At 43.5% G+C, this 7,141-nt stretch overlaps 1 long non-coding RNA gene across 1 annotated transcript; it reads right to left on the reverse strand.

Moving 5' to 3' along the window:
• Nucleotides 1-1,939: 1,939 nt before the first annotated feature.
• Nucleotides 1,940-4,662, reverse strand: LOC119365047. The gene is made up of 6 exons (XR_005175284.1): nucleotides 4,562-4,662; nucleotides 4,229-4,452; nucleotides 3,580-3,841; nucleotides 3,279-3,483; nucleotides 2,620-2,881; nucleotides 1,940-2,523 (listed from the first exon to the last, which is right to left on the reverse strand). It is a non-coding gene; the product is annotated as an uncharacterized LOC119365047 (long non-coding RNA).
• Between the last annotated feature and the right edge of the window lie 2,479 nt (nucleotides 4,663-7,141).

Genomic DNA, 7,141 nt, shown 5'->3' on the forward strand with positions numbered 1-7,141 from the left:
TCCATAGCTTTTGGTGATCATAGCCTTGGTTTCAGAACCTAGAATAGTATGGCGTCTAGCGAGGAAAATTACCATCGTAGAGGTCCTTACTTTGATTGTACTAATTTTGCTAGTTGGAAGCTGCTACCTCTTGAGCACTGCGTTGGTTTTCCCTTAAAGAGGAAAGGGTGATGCAGCAAAGTAGCGTAAGTATTTCCCTCAGTTTTTGAGAACCAAGGTATCAATTTAGTAGGAGGCTCCTCAAAAGTCCCACGCACCTACACAAACAGACAAGAACCTAGCAACCAACGCGATAAAGGGGTTGTCAATCCCTTCACGGTAACTTGCGAAAGTGAGATCTCATAGAGATAATAAGATAAGATAAATATTTTTGGTATTTTTATGATATAGATTGAAAAGTAAAGATGCAAATAAAAGTAGATGGAAAACTTATATGATAAAAGATAGACCCGGGGTCCATAGGTTTCACTAGTGTCTTCTCTCAAGATAGCATAAGTATTATGGTGGGTGAACAAATTACTGTCGAGCAACTGATAGAAAAGTGCATAGTTATGAGAATATCTAGGCATGATCATGTATATTGGCATCATGTCCATGACAAGTAGATCGAAACGATTCTGCATCTACTACTACTACTCCATACATCGATCGACTCCTGCCTGCATCTAGAGTATTAAGTTCATGAAAAATAGAGTAACGCATTAAGAAAGATGACATGATGTAGAGGGATAAACTCAAGCAATATGATATAAACCCCGAAAGTGCTAATGTGATCCCGAGCACCTATGTGCTCTTTATCTGTGCCGCCGGTTTGTCTCGTGATGCACACCGCAGGAAGTATAGGCCCATGTATAATTTACGTGTTTGATATTTTATCCTGGCCTATGGCCCATGCCTGACACACAGCCTCTGTTACCCCCTCAGTCACGCACAACGCGGCTCGGATGGAAATAGACGATATGCGTCGTCTAGCAGTAGATTCTGAACTAACATCGTGACCCAGCAGTTTTACCCTGTTAGTTGATTCCCTAAAAAAGAATTACCCTATCAGTCACCCATGGCAAGCTACCTTCCCCGACACGGCTGGTGTTCTTCATACCCTTTCTAAATCCAATCGAACTCTGCCCAGCGCAGGTTCCTGGAGTTGTCCATCCTCCTTCGCATAGTTGGCTATGCAGTGACTAGCGTTAGGATTGTATTAGTCATACTCATCTTCACGTAGTGCCAACGCTGGCAGTTGCCCGCCTCTCTCTACCATTACTACATGTTCGCATACTCCAGTATCCCTAACAACGAGCACGCAGGTGTTCATTACTAAACCGCAACGAGTTTACAGATGCTCACACCGACAGAGAAGAAACTCCCCAAGATGAACTCCTCGTCAGCTCACATTTCTCCCCTTGATTCAACGACGCCTCCGAGGCTCCACCATCCTACCATGTGTAACCATGAGAAAATTAAGAACACCACAGAGCGGTAGAAGCTGAGAAGACGAAATGCAAAGTACATTTACCGAGAGCATACCACCTCCCGAGCATTCTTCAGATCGGGTGACTACAGATCCCGTGTTTGAGAATTCAGAACGAGCCATATCATCTCCCTTGTTAACTGTGTGGCTGCAGGTACACGAACCAATGCCATATCCTACCGCGCATATGTATTGAGTTATCACTGCTCTCCCGCCCATGTGGTTGAAATTTTGAGCGCAAGGCCAAACCTGTTTGCACATATACAGAAGGATGGATACACATGTCTGAACACTGGCCATTTGATGATAGATGCATTAACTTATTAGCGCATTCAACAAGCAAATATATTCAGGCCCGTCTCTGAATCCCAGATCAGGCACCACATGTAAGCATCTGTTTATATTATGCAGAAAGCAATTCAATCAGAATCATGCCCTAACAATTATCATCAGCATGGGGCCACATGCACATATTCAAAGAAAGCTCAACCATTTTTAGTGTTAGAGTGTGCTCACGAGCGAAGGAAGAAACAAATTATTTTGTCCAGTTGGTTTACAGACAAGTTCTAATTATTAAAATACATCATAACTTAAACTGGGCAGAAACGTAATATGCTGAAATTAACTAAACAGTCCCATCAATTATTCAGTCTGAGTTCGGCTGCTTTGTGGCAGTTGTTCCGATGGTGGCCTTCGTATTCCAGGACACATTAGCCGCATTGTTATCATCGTTGCCCATAACACTATGCACTTTGTCTCCCATAACCACCATAGCACCTTGTGGCTGAATCTGGTTCACACCATCTCCATTCTCAGCCAACCTGTGTTCTAATCCAAGGCAGTGCCTTATTTCTGCAACTTCATTTCTGTACACGTCGATATGTTTGTGTGACTGCCTGTGTATTTATTGTCTGCCCATAGGTGGGAGATAACAAATGGTTGTGCTCCTTAGGGTGCTCGGCTATGTACCAACCATTGTCTTTGAAACACATCAGTCTTATGAGAGCAAGGCAATCACAGTGGCAAGAGCGTGTGTTCTCCACTATCGGCTTCCACTGGCCAACATACAAACCATCCAAATTCAGTTAACCAAAACATGAATTCAGTGAGCTAGTGGTATATTATGGAATTATGTAAATAAGTGTACATACCGTGCATCTACAGACTATTTTTTGCATGCATTTCGTCCTATTCACTTTTAGTCTCCTCTCTCCGTACCTAATGCCCATCCTTTCTTCCACGAATACAGATTGTAAAAATCATAGGCTTCACCCAATGTATGAAAGTTGGTTCCTAATTTCGGCACAATGACATAGTCTCCAGTGTTTTCAGCAAAACCGCGTGTTGATTTCTCCATTGCTGAAATCCTATTAGGGCGGTGCCTTGCCAGGCTCAGCAGCCCCAATCCTGACCCTGGATGTATATCAAAGTGTTAATACATAATTAGTTAACAAAAAATCAGATTAATAACGCATCCATGAATGCAGAGATAATCGGTAATCTTTCCCATGCCCAAGAAGATTTTTAGTTGCTTTTCCTCAATTTTTTAATACCATGCAGGAATGATTAAAAACTCAGAATAGTTGATGTAGTACAAAGGTAAAGACACCAAATAGCAAAATCAATGATCTTGTTCCAAGAGCATCTTGACATCGTACTACATGGAAAACATCGCCAACTTTGTTAAATCACTTTCAAATTTGCAAGAATTCTGCCGAATTTGCTGCATCCCAGGACCAGCCATTTTCCTATTGAAATTTGCAAGATTTATATAATTAGCTAGAAAACTTAGTCCTCACAAATTGCATACGTTTTTGGGCGGTCTGCTCTATAGAATGCTTGGACGCCTGAGTCGGTTCTCGAATCGTTGCCTCTGCCACCACCTCTGCCGCACATATCTGCCCGTCCGCACTTGATGCCGTCATGGCCGGCAGCTTGCCCCCATGCGGTGTCGTCAGGGGCTCCATGGGTATGTCGCTGCCATTCACCTCCTCTACAAGACTACAACAGTTCTTCTGCATATTCCAAGACGTCGACATACAAATTAGATCTTCAGAAATCCCCAAGCAAAATCCCTGTGAAATAACTCGCACCACCGAACAGATCTGTACCTGTTAATCAACTGCATCAAGAGCTCCATCTTTGCCGGTAACCGCAGGCGCCTTCTCACAGATGGGGTTTCCACCGGATCGCCGCTCTTGAGAAAAGAAGGATCCACGCTAGCGAGATAGGAGACATCTGCTCCATCGACCCATGGCTGCTAGCATAGTTACCGAAAAAGCATCAATCATGTACCACGGATCAGGACGGACTTCTTCAGTGACCTTGTCCGGGCAAGGAGCTCTGCCTAGCGCGGCAGCACCGACACACACTCTGTAAGCCATTGCAAATTATATGCAAACAATCAGCTATTCTTTCAGTTTCAACCATTGTATGAACTAGTGTGGCTCACAGACTGAAAATGTATCATGTTTGCATCACAGATTAGGGAAATCTATTTTTTCTCTGCAGTGTAGTGTTCATTTTTCGCACAAAATTAACTTGCACCACAACATCCTCCCCCGGAGCATCTCAAAGGGTTGCTTATTATAATTCAATCACTAGTTCACTACTACTGGATATGCACTAATCGCTCTTTGCATACAAATAAACAAACCATCTGAAATGACCCTAGCAAATTCTGTTTTATTTGATGGCTAGGATGCCCCTGATTTTTCTCTAAATGCACAATGAACAATCCTTTAATTGCAATGTTTATACCTTTGTGTCCACCCCGGAGTTTTTGGATCTACTTGCTCTATGGAGTACTCAGAACCTTGAGCCTTATCTGCACTTGCAGGCTCTCCAGTAGCACCCTCACGACAGATTTGCCGTCTGCACTTGAAGCCGCCGGTGCTGGCATCCCAACCTCCGCCGGCGCGATGACCAGGAACAGAACATGCTCCAAGGTGCTGTTGTTATCATTGACCTCCTCTAGCAGTGTTCTGGTTCATCCACGCAATTTTTGCGGCCGACAGAAACAAAGTCAGTGCCGACTACCAACAACCGGATTCAAATCCATGCAAAAGGGAGATTCATCGAGCAGATTCTAACCTGTTTATCGACTGCATCAAGAACTCCATGACCGCCGGAACACCTGGGAACTCGCTGGACCGCGCAATCCCCTTCGCCGGAGGAGATTTCCCCACCGCTTCGCTGCCCCCCCTACCCCCACCCCCCCACACACAAGACCCCATCTTCTGCATTTACTGCATGGTCTGCCCACGCTACCGGAAAGCACCGGATCTGATCCACGGATCAGGAAGACGGTGACGTCTCGAGCCACGGCTCGGGTTCACTCCGTCGACGCCGTGCAAACGCCCGTGCAAGCCAGGCCCATCAGTCAGGTCCGTATAGCGACGTACTCCTATATGAGAATTTCCCCGTCCCATGTGGACCCGCAGCCTGCCTCCTTCATTCAATTCACCGAACCACAAAGCTATTCTACACGGATGTGATACCGAGCTCAAGTGAGCTCGTGATCACATACTCCGCGGCCTATAACCCCATCTTTTTATCCTCGATGGCAACAATACAATGCGCGCCTTGCTGCCCCTGTTGTCACTGGGAAAGGACATCGCAAGATTGAACCTAAAGCTAAGCACTTCTCCTATTGCAAGAAAGATCAATCTAGTAGGTCAAACCAAACAGATAATTCGAAGAGACTTGCAAAGATAACCAATCACACATAAAAGAATTCAGAGAAGATTCAATTATTTCTCATAGATAAACTTGATCATAAACCCACAATTCATCGGATCTCGACAAACACACCGCAAAAAGAGTTACATCGAATAGATCTCTAAGAAGATCGAGGAGAACTTTGTATTGAGATTCAAAGAGGAAGAAGAAGTCATCTAGCTAATAACTATGGACCCGAAGGTATGTGGTAAACTACTCACAACTCATCACAGAGGGGCCTTGGAGATGATGTAGAGGCCTTCCGTGGTTGATTCCCCCTCTGGCGGAGCGCCGGCGAAGGCTCCAAGATGGGATCTCACGGATACAGAAGGTTGAGGCGGTGGAAATAGTTTTTTGTGGTGCTCATGGATGTTTTCAGGGTACGTGGATATATATAGGAGGAAAAAGTAGGTCGGTTGAGCCACGAGGAGCCCACGAGGGTGGGGGCGCGTCGGGCACCCTCGTGGCCGCCTCGTTTGCTGCTTGACGTCCACTCCAAGTCTTCTGGATTGCGTTTGTTCCAAAAAGATCGCTCCCGAAGGTTTCATTCCGTTTGGACTCCGTTTGATATTCCTTTTCTTCGAAACACTGAAATAGGCAAAAAAAACAGCAATTCGGGCTGGGCCTCCTGTTAGTAGGTTAGTCCCAAAAATGATATAAAAGTGTAAAGTAAAGCCCATAAACATTCAAAACGGATAATATAATAGCATGGAACAATCAAAAATTATAGATACGTTTGAGACGTATCAAGCATCCCCAAGCTTAATTCCTGCTCGTCCTCGAGTAGGTAAATGGTAAAAACAGAATTTTTGATGTGGAATGCTACCTAGCATAAATCTCAATGTAATTTTTTTTATTGTGGCATGAATGTTTAGATCCAAATGATTCAAAATAAAAGTTCATATTGACATAAGAAATAGTAATACTTCAAGCATACTAACTAAGCAATCATATCTTCTCAAAATAACATGGCTAAAGAAAGTTTATCCCTACAAAATCATATAGTTAGGCTATGTTTCATTTTCATCACACAAAATACTCCCATCAAGAACAACCCCAGTTTCAGCCAAGCAATTGGTTCATACTTTTTAACGAGCTTCAGCTTTTTTCAACTCTCATGCTATACATGAGCGTGAGCCATGGATATAGCACTAAGGGTGGAATAGAATATGATGATGGAGGTTATGTGGAGAAGACAAGAAAGGAGAAAGTATGACGAGGCTAATCAACGGGCTATGGAGAGGCCCATCAATTGATGTCAACATGAGGAGTAGGGATTGCCATGCAATGGATGCACTAGAGCTATAAATGTATGAAAGCTCAACAAAAGAAACTAAGTGGGTGTGCATCCAACTTGCTTGCTCACGGAGACCTAGGGCATTTTGAGGAAGCCCATCATTGGAATATACAAGCCAAGTTCTATAATGAAAAATTCCCAGTAGTATATGAAAGTGACAACATAAAAGACTCTCTATATGAAGAACATAGTGCTACTTGGAAGCACAAGTGTGGAAAAGGATAGTAACATTGTCCCTTTTTTGTTTCTTGTTTTTGGGCCTTTCTTTTTTTTCTTTGGCCTTTCTTTTTTGGCCTTTTTTTATAAGGGACAATGCTGTAATAATGATGATCATCACACTTTTATTTATTTACAACTCATGAATTACAACTCAAAACTAGAACTCTATACGAATGCCTCCGGCGGTGTACCGGGATGGGCAATGAATCAAGAGTGACATGTATGAAAAATTATGCATGGTGGCTTTGCCACAAATACGATGTCAACTACATGATCATGCAAGGCAATATGACAATGATGATGCGTGTCATGATAAATGGAACGGTGGAAAGTTGCATGACAATATATCTCGGAATGGCTATGGAAATGCCATAATAGGTAGGTATGGCGGCTGTTTTGAGGAAGATATAAGGAGGTTTATGTGTGATAGAGCGTAT

This window comes from Triticum dicoccoides, chromosome 2B (genome assembly GCF_002162155.2).
Source record: "Triticum dicoccoides isolate Atlit2015 ecotype Zavitan chromosome 2B, WEW_v2.0, whole genome shotgun sequence".
In the NCBI taxonomy this organism is placed as follows: domain Eukaryota; kingdom Viridiplantae; phylum Streptophyta; class Magnoliopsida; order Poales; family Poaceae; genus Triticum; species Triticum dicoccoides.